The sequence below is a fragment of the Chlorocebus sabaeus genome, chromosome 15 (assembly GCF_047675955.1).
Source record: "Chlorocebus sabaeus isolate Y175 chromosome 15, mChlSab1.0.hap1, whole genome shotgun sequence".
Classification (NCBI taxonomy): Eukaryota; Metazoa; Chordata; class Mammalia; order Primates; family Cercopithecidae; genus Chlorocebus; species Chlorocebus sabaeus.
In genome coordinates, this window is record NC_132918.1 from 87,055,806 (window position 1) to 87,072,505 (window position 16,700).

The following is a 16,700-nucleotide window of genomic DNA, read 5'->3' on the forward strand; positions in this document are numbered from 1 at the left end:
TGAGAAGTGATCTCCTTTCTAACCACACGAGTTCCACCTAGGAAACCAACTCTTTCTAAAATGTCTTGCAAAGACCTCTTCTATTTTAGCACACCTCTGAGCAGACAATGGCAGGTTTATCCTCTGAAGAGATCAAAGCGGAGAATCGATCAAGGTTCAGACAGAGAAGCAGGGTGACTATGAGTGTTATGTAACTAGGTGTGTGTCATGGCAACTAGGATTTACACAAGTGTAGAAGACGTGGAGAATCAGAGAAATAACCACCCACTCCATCCAAGAAGCCACACATGTCCAACAGTGAATTGGGACTGCAGAGAGGAAGCTCATGGAAAGGTCTAGGAGATGCAATTGCTTTTAGGTAGCTCTTATGCCTACAGATCTTCAGCAAAGCATCTAACTGTGGGCCTGAGGTCCCTGTTGCCAGCATGGCAAACACTTTGCAAGCAAACACTGAATGTGAAGTTCAGGAGAGGGAGGACAAGTGGGAACCTGACAAACCCTTAATGTGTGTCTAACCTATTTGACCATGAAAAGAGCTTTACAGTGTATTGAGTGATGCTTCATTTCTTTCTTCTGAATCTTATTAAAGTTTTTTTTGTTTGTTTTTTGGTTTTTTGGTGTTTTTTTTTTTTTTTTTTTTTTTTTTTACCACTCTAACATAGAAGAATACAGGAAAAGAGTCTAGAAAACATATTTCTCAGCTTAACCAAGTTGACAGCAGAGGGTCTCTGGACTGACAGACAAAAGGGATGGTCTAGGGCTGGTATCATTTATGCAAACAGAGAGACCAAAGAAATTGATGCATATAAAATGCTGATCTCTCAGCCTTCTTTTCCCACTCACAAAATATTAGCAGCTAGGCCTTGACCCTCCAGACTAAAGATCAGAAGGGTCTTATGAAGTCTGACTTCCAATAAAATAAAAGCCTAAATATTTGGACTTCACGTGTTCTCTAACAAATGACTTAGCCCAATCTTGTTACAGTGAAATGATGTGTCAGTGAGACTCATCCACATACTCAGAATTTCTAGTTAGCCTTTTAGCCCACAACACTCTCAAATATAAAGAGACAGCCAGGATCACTAGGTAAGCATAGAAAGCCGCTGACATGGAAGAGGCAGTCCAAAGCAATAGACAGAAGAAAACAACTTGCAGAAAGTTGAGACTACGCAAATAAAAGGGTATTTTTTTAAATGTATTACTAATATTTTCAAAGAAATAAGATATTATATTACATTCATTAAACAAATTTCAAAATTATGGAAAAGAACTATTCATGAAACAAAAAGATACCTTATAAAAATTAAAATTTGAGGGAAAAGAGTAAAACTTAATATAACTTTCGTAGGATAAAGTTGAAGGCATTTTTAAAAAGGTAATCCAAAAAGATGAAGCAAGCAGAGGGAAAAAGCAGTGGACTCACTCAAGAAAAATTTCCAAGACTGAAGGTTGTTCTAACCAAAATAATAATAAATCTCTTATGGAAGAATAAGATGGAGGTTTGCACACATCTTTGGAGATTTGGAGTGGGAAGAACCTAAATTCTCATCTACCATAGTGAGTAGTCAATAGTGCCAAATCTGAAAAAAATATATATATATATATTATATACACACACATATACACATACACATACACATACATATATATACACACACATATACACATACACACACACACACATATATATATGTAGTGGGAAATAAGAAAATAGTGGGCCACGGGCAGTGGTTCACTCCTGTAATCCTAACACTTTGGGAGGCCAAGGCAGGTGGATCACTTGAGGTCAGCAGTTCGAGATCAGCCTGACCAACATGGTGAAATTCCTGCCTCTACTAAAATACAAAAATTAGCCGGTCATGGTGGTGGGCGCCTGTAATTCCAGCTACTGGGAAGGCTGAGACAGGAGAATTGCCTGAACCAGGGAGGTAGAGGTTGCAGGGAGCCAAGATGGCACCACTGCACTCCGGTCTGGGCTACAGAGCAAAACTCAGACTAAAAAAAAAAAAAAAAATTATTTAGAGATATTAACGTACATACACAAAGAGTAATTGTCTCTGGATAAGAGGAAATAAGGAAAAAGGGTCTGTGAATCATTTTTTGTCATAACAAATCTGGGGGAATTAGTGGCTCTTTGAACCGAGTAAATACTTAGAAATGTTGAGACGAAAAAAATGACTAGATAGTGAGGAAGTAGATGCAGTCAGTCAGGCTGAGTTTGACGTAAACAGAAAAAATACGCAAATGACAATGAGACAGCCAGGTGGGAAGGGCATCCTGGCAAAACTCCAACCAGTCGGTGCACTGGGAGGAGTGCGCCCCAGGGTGGAGCCATTTCCAGCCGGGGGGAGCCTGGCCCTTCCCCTTCCTGTGTAGAACCTGGGAATTTTTTTTTTTTTTTTTTTTTTTTTTTTTTTTGAGACGGAGTCTCGCTCTGTCGCCCTGGCTGCAGTGCGGTGGCGCGATCTCGGCTCACTGCAAGCTCCGCCTCCCGGGTTCACGCCATTCTCCTGCCTCAGCCTCCCGAGTAGCTGGGACTACAGGAGCCCACCACCACGCCCGGCTAATTATTGTATTTTTAGTAGAGACGGGGTTTCACCGTGTTAGCCAGAATGGTCTTCATCTCCTGACCTCGTGATCCCCGCGTCTGGGCCTCCCAAAGTGCTGGGATTACAGGCGTGAGCCACCGCGCCCAGCTTAGAACCTGGGATTTTAAACTGCTGGGCGAGAAGCGCACCACCAGGGGCTCTGGCTTTGTGGAGAGTCGCTGTTTCCCTTTTATCCTTTTTTCCCCAAGAAATCCCATTATTCTCGTCTTTCAAATGGTCTGCAAGCCTAATTTTTTGTGGCCCTGTGATAAGGACCTGGCTCTTAGCTGAACTAAGGAAAAAGTCCCTCAAGAAGACATTGATAGGTGGAATGTAACAAGGAAGGGTGGGTGGGGTACTGTGAGAGGAACAGGGAAAATATGTGAATATTACTAGGCTGCAAGGCAGCAACCAATAGAGATGAAGAGAATGGTTATATAGAAGTGATAGTTACTAGATGGATGTACTTAAGATTTTGCGGGGGGATAATCAAAGCACATTTAAAAAAAAAAAGCTTACCTTGGTAAAATATAAGAAACACAATTCGAAAACAAAGTTAAAAAACAGAGAAGTCAAACACAAATCTGACATAAAGAAGTAGGTCTTGCTCAAGAAAGACCTTGAAGCAACCACACCAAAGGGTAAAGGAGCACTTTACTGGCGATGGAGGCATAGACATCATTTGATTACTTTAATCACAGGGCTCATATTGCCACACATTGTGCCCCAATATTTTAAAATAGCCATAAATTTTCAAAAGAACATTTCCTTATACGATGTATCCTTAAAAATTAATATAAGAATGTGTATGATTCATCTTCCTTCCATCTCTCTTATTTTTTTTTTTTTTTTTCATGTCCTTCAAGTCTGTCTAGGTCTCAACTGAACAGATCCACTGCTCGATATAATAACTGGGATAAACCATTCTGAAAAAGTTAAATGAGGATTAGCTGGCTACACGGGAAGCCTCTGTTTCTAATTAGGTAATTACATTCCTGTCTATTAATCTTCAGTGTTAATCAGTCTAGGGAAAACAACCTGATCAATAAACAACAGAGAAAAAAATATCTTAAAATATATGGGTCACTAAAATCATTTTCTTAATGTTCTATATTTTAACAGAATGCCGTAGAAAATAAAAATAGACATTGGAGATTTCATTATTAGAAATGTTAATTTTTAAAAATTAGATTTTTTTGAAATGCACTGCCTTTTGTAAAAGCCATCAATTCAGAAAAAAAAAAAGTCTTATTTTTTGGAGCAAATGTTTATAGAATGTACACATGACTTGTGCTAGTTATGTGTTTATTTGTACCTGAATGCAAAGAGACCATGAATAATCTTATAAATGTGGCAGGATTCTCACAAACCCCGGAAACCACATGAGTCAATGTGCTAGAGCACAGTAGGCATTCTAACATAATAGTTTGGCTGGAGGAAGGTCAGAGTGACCTTGTCAATTGCTGATTCTGTAAAGAAGTAATTGCCAGATTAACAAAGCAAAAGGACAGTCTGTCTAGGTTCAAAATAATGCTAGCACAAAAGAAGGTCTGTTCTTTGGCCAGGTACTCATTCCCTCCTGACAACATTTCCTAAGATACCCACATTTTAAGCAGAGGCAAGAAGAAAATAACCATTGTTTGCTGAACAGCTACTATGCGTCTGGCACTTTTACAGATATAATTGCAGAGTCTTGTGTCTGACCAACACTAAATAAAATGGAGATTTCTGCTAAGAAGACATTATTCACAAGCATTATAATTAACATGTGTGTTTGTAATGAGGAGTAAATGCATGCTATATGCAGAACTATGCAGGGTGAGGGGCAGAAACACTGAGAAGATGACGCAACTATGTCCCAGAGTGCCTAAGGAGTTGCACTCATTACAGAAAATGCCCTCCACTCCCCTCCAGGTTTGCATACATGAAGTAACAAGTAACTTGCTAGAGACGGATCCATTGTGAGGCATAGCCAATGGAATAGGAACACCACCACACACAAACACCCACCCACACACACACACACACACCCCCCTGGCATGTTAGGTTTGAACGACTAAAAAACAGAATACATAAATTTTGAAGGCAGACTAAGAAAAACACATTACACGTGAGGAACAAAGATTAAAATGATAGTAGACTTCTTTTTCAGAAATCATGCAAACTGGAAAATAATAGATATCTTTAAAATGTTAAAGAAAAAATAATGTATTAAACCACAATTCTATACTAGACAAAATTATTTTACAAGAATGAAGAAGAAATACTTGCCTTGGAAAAACAAAAACTCTGGGAATTTCCTGCCTGTAAACATAATCTACAAGATATGAAAGAGAAATTTATTCAGATAGAAAGAATATGACACCAGACAAAAAGTTGGTGTCACAAAGAGAAAGGAGAACTACATATAAAATAAATTAAGGTAATATACTTTTTTCTCCTTTTAAATTACTTTAAAATATAACTGGCTTGAGAGCAAAAATTGTAGCAATCTGTTTTGTATTTATAGCTTACGTAAAAGACATAAAAACAATAGTACAAAGGATAAGAGAGAAACAATGAGAATGTTTAACTTAACAAAACATATGGAATATTATGTTATTTGAAGAAAGTCTCCAATTAATTTTAAATATATATGTAATCTGTATTTAAATATATATATTGAAAGAGAGGGCCAAGCGCGGTGGCTCATACCTGTAATCCCAGCACTTTGGGAGGCTGACGCAAGTGGATCATGAGGTCAGGAGTTTGAGACCAGGCTGATCAACATGGTGAAACCACATCTCTACTAAAAATACAAAAATTAGCCTGACATGATGGTGCGTGCCTGTAATCCCAGCTACTCAGGAGGCTGAGGCAGGAGAATTGCTTGAACCCGGGAGGTAGAGATTGCAGTGAGCTGGGGCTGTGCCACTGCACTCCAGCCTGGGTGACAGAGTGAGAGGAAGAAGAAAGAGAGAAAGAAAGAGAGAAGGGAAGGAAGGAAGGAAGGAAGGAAGGAAGGAAGGAAGGAAGGAAGGAAGGAAGGAAGGAAGGAAGGGAGGGAGGGAGGGAGGGAGGGAGGGAGGGAGGGAGGGAGGGAGGGAAAGAAAGAAAGGGAGAAAGAAAGAAAAAGAAAGAAAGAAAAAAGAAAGAAAATGTATAACCCTTAAGACAATCACTAACAAAACTTTATAAAAAGGAGATATAAATAATAAGTCAGCAGATGATATAAAATGAGATAAAAATACACTCAAGTAATACCAGATAAGATGTAGAAACAAAAAACAGAAAGAATAGATAAAACAAATAGAAAATATTTGTTGATATTAATTCAATCCTATTAAATAGTAAATAGGAATCATATAAACACTCCAATTAAAAAATAATTGTTATCAGAGTGTACAAAAAAGCAGTATCAAAGTATTTACTATACACAAAAAATCACAATATAAAAAACAGATAAGTTGAAAGTAAAGGGATGAAGAAAAATCTTCCATGCTTATACTTATCAAAAGAAAGTTGAGGTAACTATATTAATGAGATAAATTATACTTCAGAGTAAGTATTATTATTAAGGTTAAACAGGGGCATTATCTTTTAAAAGACAGTCAACTTTCCAAGAGTACATAATAATCCTAAATGTGTATGTATTTTAAACATTTTTGTTTAAAAACTGTTAGAACTAAAAGCAGATGTCCATATGCAAAAAAACTTTGATACAAATTTCATAACTCTTACAAAAATTATGTTTAAATGCATCCATCATAGGTATAAAGGTAAAATATAAAACTATAAAACTTTAGATAAAAACAAGAAAAAAACTGTGTGACCTTGGTTTGGCATTTATTTTTTAAAGATACCACGGCAACACAAAATGTATAAAAGAAGAAAATAACAAATGGTATGCTGCCAAAGTTTTAAACTTTTGCACTGAAAATACTACTACTAAGATAAGTTTACTTATAGCCACAGACTAAAAGAATATATTTACAAAGTGCGTATCTGATAAAATATTTTTATCTAAAGTATATAAGAATTCTAACAACATCTAAAAAAGGGGAAAAAAAAGCAAAAGTTCTCAACAAAATAAGGAAGATATGTAGATAAAAATAAATACACAAGATGTTCAAACTCACTAGTCATTAGAAACATGTAAATCAAAATCACAACAAAATGTCCCTACCCAGACCTATTTTACCATCAAAAATGTAATGTCTTAAAAATGACAATGTTGTGTGCTGGGAAGAATGTAGAGATCCCACTCTCACACATTGTTGGTGGGAGTACAAAATAGTGCAGTCACTTTGGGAAAATGGCAGTTAAAAATACACATACTGCATAACCCAGCAATCCCACCCCTAAGTATTTACTCAAGTGAAATGAAAACCCAAATACGCAGAAACCTATGCATAAATGTCTATAACAACTTTGTTCGAAACTCCAAAATCTGAAAAGAACTCAAATGCCTTTCAACAAGTAACTAGGCAAACTGGGGTATATCCATACAATGGAATAGTATTTGGCAGTAAAGATGGAACAATCTTTTGATTCATACAATAACATGTCTGAATCTTCTTTTTTTTTTTTTTTTTTTTTTTTTTGAGACGGAGTCTGGCTCTGTTGCCCAGGCTAGAGTGCAGTGGCTGGATCTCAGCTCACTGCAAGCTCCACCTCCCGGGTTTATGCCATTCTCCTGCCTCAGCCTCCCGAGTAGCTGGGACTACAGGCGCCCACCACCTCACCCGTCTAGTTTTTTTGTATTTTTTAGTAGTGACGGGGTTTCACTGGGTTAGCCAGGATGGTCTCGATCTCCTGACCTCGTGATCTGCCCGTCTCGGCCTCCCAAAGTGCTGGGATTACAGGCTTGAGCCACCGTGCCCAGCCCAACATGTCTGAATCTTAAAGGCATTTTGCTAAATGAAAGAGCCAAATCCAAAAGTCTATATATTACATTTTTCCATTTGTATGGCATTCTGGGGAAGTCAACATTATAGGAACAGTAAAAAGATTGGCATTGTCAGGGGGCAGTAGGGATGGGTTAGGTGTGTAAGAGAAGCAAAGGGAGTAATTGAGATGTTCAAACTTTTTGTTTGATACTGTGATAGTGGGTACACAATTGCATGCATTTTTGAAAGACTGTAAGACTCTGCATCACAGACTTACTTCTACAGCATGAAAATTTAAATTTTAAAAAATAAACAAGTATTGGGAGGAAATCAAGAAACTGAAAACAGAATGCCTATTGTGACCATTCTCACTGCACTATAAATAAAGGACACAACCACATTGAAGAGGTAGTGAAGAAAGGATCTAATCTAAGTAACTTTGGACAGCAGTGTTTAAAATGGATACTGGAAAGCTAAAGACAAAAGGAACTGTATATAAATATTGTACTCTAGTTGAGTAAGTTAGTTTCTGAAAGGGTTACGAATTAGCAATTCTGAAACTGCTTTTTATTTACCCAAAGAGTGAACTGATAAGTAAATATATGATATATGATGAGAGCCAGTTTTCTCACCATTAAAGAAAGAATTCAAAATAAAGAGGAAAAAAGAGGGGAAGGAAAAAGGGAGAATGCTAGGAGGAGCCCTGTGTGGTTGGATTTGAATTGGAGGTATCTGTATAAACTCATTGATAAGGTTTGGCTATGTCCTCACCCAAATCTCATCTTGAACCGTAGTGCTCATAATCCCCATGTGTTGTGGGAGGGACTCAGCAGGAGAAAATTGAATCATAGGCGCGGTTACCTCCATGCAGTTCTCATAATAGTGAGTTCTCACAAGATCTGATGGTTTTATAAGCGGCTTTCCCGGACTTCACTCTGCGCTTCTCCTTGCTACCACCATGTGAAGAAAAATGTGTTGACTCCCTCTTTCACCATGATTGTAAGTTTCCTGAGTTCTCCCTAGCCATGCTGAACTGTGAGTAAATTAAACCTCTTTCCTTTATAAACTACCCAGCCTTGAGAATGTCTTTATTACCAGTGTAAGAATGAACTAATACACTCATGTTTTGCTTTTTGGTTTTTAAACTCTCTCTCTATATATATATATATGTTGATATGTATAGACATAAATATACATGTGTATATACATGGGTTACTATACATGCATTTAATGCATTTATTCACTAGCTCTGACATTTGAGGAGTCCTAGAAGCAGTGATATCCTATTAACAGTGATAATACCTAACACATATTTTAGCTTCTTAATATCATTTTCCAATTAAACAACAAACAAACTTCTTGGAGAAGAGCTTGATATCAGGGCTGGAGAGAAGTGAAAATATAAGTTGAGTTTGAGGCATCTTGTGGTGCCAGAAAAAAATAAATTAATGAACTAAATAAATAAAGAATCAAGGCATGTAGAATCTATGCAGGAGCTAACCTGGAAGAGTTTACAAAGGTCAAATGAGGAATAATTTGAGAAACACAGTAAGTAACTACAATATTGAATTATAACCCAAAGAGTAAAATATGTATCCATGATTCCACATTGATACAAACAAATGATTAAATAAACACAAAAGGAGAAAAAGGATTGCATCTCTTCCTTATAGAATTCCCATTAACATAGACTGAAAAAGAAAAAAATGTTTAAATCACTATTTAAACCTCACAGTTACAACTGTTGCAGGCAAGTTCCTTGGAATACTAAAAGTGTCGGTTAAAGTTTAAGTAAGACAATACGTGTATATTTGATATATCACCCCCTAAATATTTATTATTTATAAAAAGAAGGAATAGCAATTTACAGTGCAGAAATCTGGCTGACACTATCTTAACTAAGTTGCCAATGTCAATATAACCAGTAATAAAATATATTGATGCACTAAGAAGGGCACACCAAACATCTATGATATTTTTCTCCAATCAACTTAATCCTGAGAAAACATCAGATAATCCCAAATTGGGGACATTCTCCAAAATATTGTACCAGAACTCTTCAGAAGTGTTAAGATCATGAAAGACAAGGAAAGACTGAGGAAGTATCACAGATTGAAGATGGCTGAGGTTAAGTAAGACATAACTACTGAATACTATATGGAATATTGGATTCTATTTTGGAACACAAGGAGACACAGTGGAAAAGCTGGTGTTGAAATAAAGTTCAAATAAAGTCTGTAACTTAATTAATAGTATTGAACCAGTGTTAACTTCTTAGTTTTGATTGATCATTGTACTGTAATTAATAAAATGTTAACATTATTTGAAACAGGATGAAGGGTAATGGGAACTCTCTGTGCTATTTTTGTGACTTTTCTATAAGTATAAAATTATTAATATTTAAAATAAAAACAATTTTTAAGTGCCCATCCTTTTTTTAGATTCTATCGTTAGGTATTTGGGCATCAGTATTTTTCAAAAACTACTCTAAAGATTCTAATATCAGAGTTTAAGAACACTGCTCTCAAGGGGTAAAAGAATGAAGAGAAAGTGAGAATTATAGTAAAATAGTCAAGAATTAACTAATGGAATAAATTGTGATTTGCTTATATTTGCCAGAAATTTTATGAATACAAAATGTATGCTTATATAAACCCAAAAAACTTGCTTCTGTGTTTGTTTAATCAGACAGTTAAATAGTCAATGTCAAAAAAAAAAAAAAAACTGTCAAAAGAGAATATGACAAAATAATAACTATGAGTAGCTGCAAACAGAAGAGGTATTTCTCTGTTCCTTTGTGTTTTTTAGTTCTTTCAAAAAAAGATTTACAACCGCTAATTTTATAATCAGGAGAAATAAATGTAAAGGTCACAAAGAAAAACACGTCTTCTAAGTGATTCAAATGCACTTTAAGTTTTGAGGACATTTGCCCTGGAGCAGTTTCTTCACAGGCCATCTGGATGGCAGAGGTATATCACTGCACAGCCCATTAGTTGAAGAACTGAAATTATCCTAACCTCTGTTTCAGTTCTGAACTCTCTAGACCTCAAACTTTAATATGTCCAACTAGCAGCTCCTTTAGGGCTCTCTGGAAGTGGATTGTTTGGACAACTTGTTCACTTGTGGACTGCATAAGTTATTGAAAACTGCCCATTAAAAGTCCATACCACGTCTCCTTTTCTATTTCTATCTACTTGACCCCTGAATTCAGACCTTGAAATAATCTCAATTTAAATTAGCTGTCACTTAGGAAATGGAGGACAAAAGTGGAAACAAAGAAAAGTTCAGGGTCAGTCCTTGGTTCTTCTATTGATCCAGTTACCCAAGGACCTCAAAGACAATTGTATGGAAGTGTGAATTTGAAACATATAAAATAAATTCAGAATCTTCTCATCCACCTCCCCACATTCCAAATTAGTACAACAAACACTCCTTAGGCTTGCCAAAGTCACTACATAAAAGTGTTTTGGTTTGAAGAAAATGAACCAACATTTTTAAGTGGCTAATTTCTGAGGAGAAAGCAGATATCCAGCCTCTCTTAACCCACTGGTCCCAATGGCAAAGCTCAGGCAGGAAAAAACAAGCAGTTAGCCACAGTCCAAACCAATCCTTGTCACTTTGCATTAGGAATTTTTTATTTTTTTTTCAATTCACATTACTTGCCTGGTCTCTATAACTGAGTAAGTTTTTAATACCTGACTACATCTTTAAGAGTGAATATTCCTTGCTGATAAAAATGGTGTATTATCTCAAAAAAGGGGAAAAAAGATGGACTAGATGAATTAACATGTTGTTAAAGACCTTAGGATGGATTAGGTCAGAGGAATGAATGGGGAGAGAGCTAACAATCTTTGAGCACCAAAATTTGCCAGGGGATTGTGCTAAGCACATTAAATATTTTATTCCACTTGCTATTTGCAATGATACTATACATAGGTATTATTAACATACTTTATAGATAAGAAACTAAGTCTTAGAGGGAAGAGAGTGCAGGTTCACTGCAGCAGATGCAAAGAATGAGGAAAGCAATTCCTCATTGTCTACTTCATCAGCCACTGACTTGGCCAATGAAAGAAAAATAAGGAATCAAATTGAATGCCCTTCAGCTGCCACATGCTGGGACCTCTCCTTGTTATAAAAGTTAGAATGTTTTGATCTCAAATGTATAGCCTTTTATCAGAGTATCCAGCAAGATCCTTGTATTTTGAAAGAGTTAGCACACTCCAACCTAAACCTAAAAATATTGATCGGAGACGTACAATCATATGATATCAAAGCTGGCAGGAATTTGGAAATCATCGGGTTAGTGCTTTCCAAACCTTTTAAGTTTCAAAGGAGAGTGCCCTTTCTTTAAACTAAATTTTACTGAAAAGCACTTCCTATCAACCAGATAAAAATAGGGTGCACTAGCTGCAGTGACATGTGGTCCGAAACCAGCACTGCTCCTGCTCCTTCCCCAGCTCCGGCTCTCAACAGTGAGGCTGCTAAAGTGCTTCTGCAGAACCTAGAGTGTCAGGACTATGGGGGAGGGGGAGGCAAGACATAGGGAAGAAAAATTTCCTAAATCTCTCATTTCCTGGAAATGGAACCTAAAGCCCAAGATCATATAGAGATTCAGAGATTACACTGGAAAATAGAAGGACTTGGGCTAAACTGACACGTTACACCAGCATGAAAGACAGAAAACATGGGGACCTGTCCCCATCAAAAACTCAGCTTTAGTCCAGGTCTAGTGATGGTACTTCAGAAAATGCTGCAGCTGAAAAATGATTCTTCCCTTCCATATTCAATTTTACTTAGAAGATGAACCACAAGACCGGGTGGCAAGGGAGAAAGAGCAAATAATGAACTCATGGTCAGAGAACAATTACAGTTTTACAATCATTCTTGATGCTATGTCCATTTTCTGCATAAAAGGGCTAATAATCTCTACCCTGTCAGCCTCAAAGGGCTGTGGTGAGACATAAGACTGTGTTTTTAACATTTAAAGTTAAAGAACAGATACAAACTTCCTTACTCTTTTTTTAATGGCTAAATTGTACAGCTTGAGAATGCAGTGTTTGCATGACTCTGTAGTGTGCTAAGCATGATTAACAAATATTATTTCATCATCTCTATTATTTTAATATCCAGCTTGCAGGCTTAGTAGTTTGTTCCGTTTTCAAAAGCCAATCATAAAGTTAAGTGATCAGAATGCTTGACATGCCGTGTTCTTCTTTCAGAGGCTCCGCTGTTTGTGCTACCTTGAAAAATGTGTTTCAGTTTCCAAAATACCTTGCCTGGTCCATTCTTTCCTGCTTTTTCTTATTACACTGTAGGTACTGCCTGGCTTTTCACAGCAGAAAGGTGCCTGTTAGCTTCTCGCTCCTCTTGGCTCTGCTCCAGTGAGCCATCCCTCTCCACTACCGGTTCCACTTGCTGGCAGCTGCATGAGGAGGCTGGAAGCCAGTGGCGAACTGTGGCACCTGGCTGTTTGGTCTGTCACTAATGACAGCCCCTGCTGAATTATGACTCAATAGCAGTACTTTTTCTTCAAAAGGATTCAAGTGAGAGAAAAGAAAAGGCTGCTCTGACCTCTGGCCCATGTTCCCCTGATGCGGAATGCTTCTGTTGACTATTTTCCTACGTTTAATAGGTGGAAGCAGACTGAAAGTGTAGAAGGAGGTTGGTAAATTTCTTCTGGCCTGTTCATCTGACCCTTGCATTTAGAAAATAACTACTACTCTGGAGAAGGTAAGGAGAAGGGGAAGAAAAGGTTTGCTTGATAGCTGCAGAATTACATAATGTGCATACCATCTGAACTGCTTATGAAACAAAAACAAAGAAAGAAAGAAAAAGAATGCTAGGACTACCCAGCAACATTATCACTCTCCAGTCTTCATCTTTGATTGACTACTGCTCAATGGTGATTTGACCTCTTCTCTTTCCCCTTTCATCCTATGACTTTTCCCCCCATGGCAGCTACTTGAAAACCACTTATACCAACACACTGGTTAGCCTGGATATGGGATCAAGCCGTCCGAGTGACGGGTTGTCCTGAGGCAGCCTGCTTCAACCCAACACGAGGCACTTGGGGCAGCAGAAAGGCTTCCAGGTCTACATGCTAGAAGCTGGAAGCAAGTAAGGGGAATGACAGCTAGCTTTTCTTGTTTTTAGGGCTCTGAGGATTACTACCACCCTTAGGTTCACTGCCTTTTGAGAGCACTAACAGCTTTTAAATAATTGGCCCTTTCCTTTCCACCTTTTATGGCCACTCATATTGTTTGTCCTTTTTTATTTTCACTCTCACAGTATTTGTTTTATAAATACTTTCTTAATTTACCTCTACCCTTCCTTTTGTTTGCACTTGTTTTTCAGCCTTATGTTTCCTTTTTGCTTGCCAAAATCATCTATTCCCTCTTCTTAGGTGCACCTTCTTTTACTCCAGCCTCTCCCTTTCATTATCTTCATTATCTTATTTACGAACATCTTAGTTCTTCATTTGTTTTTCGTCAGAACTTGTTTAAATTTTTTTTTTCCTTAAGTGTTTGCTTTTTATGGCTCCAGATTTTACTTTTTTCTCCAAAGGGAACATTCACAAATGCCATTAGATTGAGAAACATAAAACACATTACCAATTGTTTCACAACGCTAAAAGAATAGGTTGTCCTAGATGGTTAATGAAAGCTTCAGGGGTGGCAGTCCTGCTGGTAGCATTAACTGTGCACTCCTAATCTTTTCTGATAAGCATGCCTTCCAGGAAGATAAAACAAATCAAAGGCTGCTTTTTCAACCTTGTAGTTTGATGTATGCTAGTGCAGTTCCTGGTAGATACCATTTTAACTCTCTTTCAGATGAAAAATCTGAGCCTCAAAATCAAATATTTTCTCACTATTCCCTCAGGCTCCCTTGTCAAACATTTTGACCAACTGAAAACACAAAGCTTCAGATCCTAAAACAAAATCTTTTAAACATCGAAAAATCAATGAACATTTTACCTGGAGGACAGATGTTGTTTTATGGATTTGAGCAACTAATACAGCTAATGTAGCTTGACTTCATTTTTTGCATTAAGTGTGTTCCCCCCAAAATATTAATGAACATATATATTTATGGGTGATCATATTTCATCACAGGGATGTACTATAACTATGAAGGTTTAATACAAAACTGAAAAAGGATTTTAGATCAAATTTAAATATCATCACATGTAATTCAAAAAGGCTAGCTTTGTTAATGTGCAATCAATGTATATTTATTTCTCTCATGTGAAAGTCCACAAAAAGTAATCATAAACAGTTTACATTATCTTTGGGTATTCATTAAAAGATACATATGAAATTAATCATTCTGTTACTTGCTACTTCATCAAGAATTCATTCTAGCTCCAGGAAACAATGACAATTAGTAACTTACATAATAATTCTTGGAAGGTCAATAGATTATCAAATATGTAATATGAATATTCTAATTACATATTTGAGAGCACATTGAATCCCAAAGCTATGAATAGGTAAAGCCATTCACCTAAATGCCCTAACTTCAAAACAAGTTCTCATGAGACACTGGAAGACCATCACAGAATTTATATCTTGGCAAAGAACTTTGGGAAATAATATCTCTAGGACTACATGAGGAAGATAAGCAGCTTAAGTGTAGCAACAGAACCAAAGCAGGAAGCAAACAGCTTAATTAATATGGTCATCTTAATCATCACTGTTTTTTCTCCTCAAATAACCTGAGGACTGTCAAACCTATTAAATCAGTGGCCTTAAAAAAAAAAAAAAGTTTGTAACGTCTTTCAAGTTCCACTCTTTTCTAAGCATTTAACACATTAATTAATACATTTATTAGTATGCAACAGTTAGGGATGGAGCTAATTAGGAAACTTCAGATAGTGTGAGACAGCAGTCCACAGCCTTTTGGGCACCAGGGACTGGTTTCATGGAAGACAATTTTTCCACAGACAGTGTTGGGGGGGCTGGTTTTGGGATGATTCAAGTGCATTACATTTATTGTGCACTTTAGTTCTATGATTATTACACTGTAATATATAATTAAATAATTATACAACTCACCATAAGAAAATCAGTGGGACCTCTGAGCTTGCTTTCCTGCAACTAGATGGTCCCGTCTGGGGATCACGGGAGACAGTCAGACCCTAAGTGTATTGCTTATGTCCAGTCTATTCCGTAATCTTGTTTTGGTTGCTGTCACTGCAGAAATCCCTGATTCACAAAGAAAGGATGTTGGAAATGGAGGTAGGCTTTTCAGTACTTTTGTGACTATCTCTGGATATTACCCCTTGACTTTAATCCAGAATATATGGAGATTTGAAGTTGTCTCAAACATACTTTTAAGGCCACCATCATTTGCGATCTGCGCAGTGGATCCTCTTGTAGAACAGACAAAGTTGATTCACCTGGCTTACTCACAAACGGGTCGTGGACGCGTTCCTTCCCGGTTTGGGGGTCTTTTGTGGTTGGAAGTAATGCTCAAACTCTTTTGAAAACTGAGATGGGTGATTATGCACCAGCTGGGAGAATGAAGGCCCTGTCTCTTTCAAAATCTCTGCTAATGTTTGAACATGTCAAAAATTCGAATGTTCGTCCATCACCTTCATAATTTCAATTTGCCATTGAATGCAGCCACTTTATTTGCCGGCTTGAACACAGTTGTTGTTCTCCCCTGAAGTGACAGATTAAGTCCATTGAGCAGGTTGAAAATGTCACACAAATAAGCAAGTTTTGTGATCCATTCTGTGTCACTAAAATGTGCTGCCAATGGTGACTTTTTCTAAAAGAAACCTCTGAAGCGGCTCAGCGACTCTCATAACTCAGAAACTCTGGCCAATCATCTACCTTTAGAAAACCATCTCATTTCTGTGTGTAAGAGAAGACACGTGTGCTCTGCGTCCATCTCCTCATAGAGCTGCACGAACAGACGTGTTAAGGGCATGCACTTTAATGCAGCTGATAATTTTAATCACACCCTGCAAATCATTGTTAAGTTCAGGTGACATTTTTCAGCTAGCCAGCATTTCTCTATAGATGACACAGTGTGTAGACTCACATTCAGAAGTGACTTCTTTGACTCGAGTAGTGAAAACAGAAAGTCACCCAGTCATGGCAGCCACTCCATCCATGCATATACTGACACAGAATGACCAATTTAGTTCTCCCGATATGTAATCATTCAAAGACTCGAATAGTTCTGCAGCTATGGTGTTGGTTGGCAATGCGAGTGCACATTACATATCTTTATG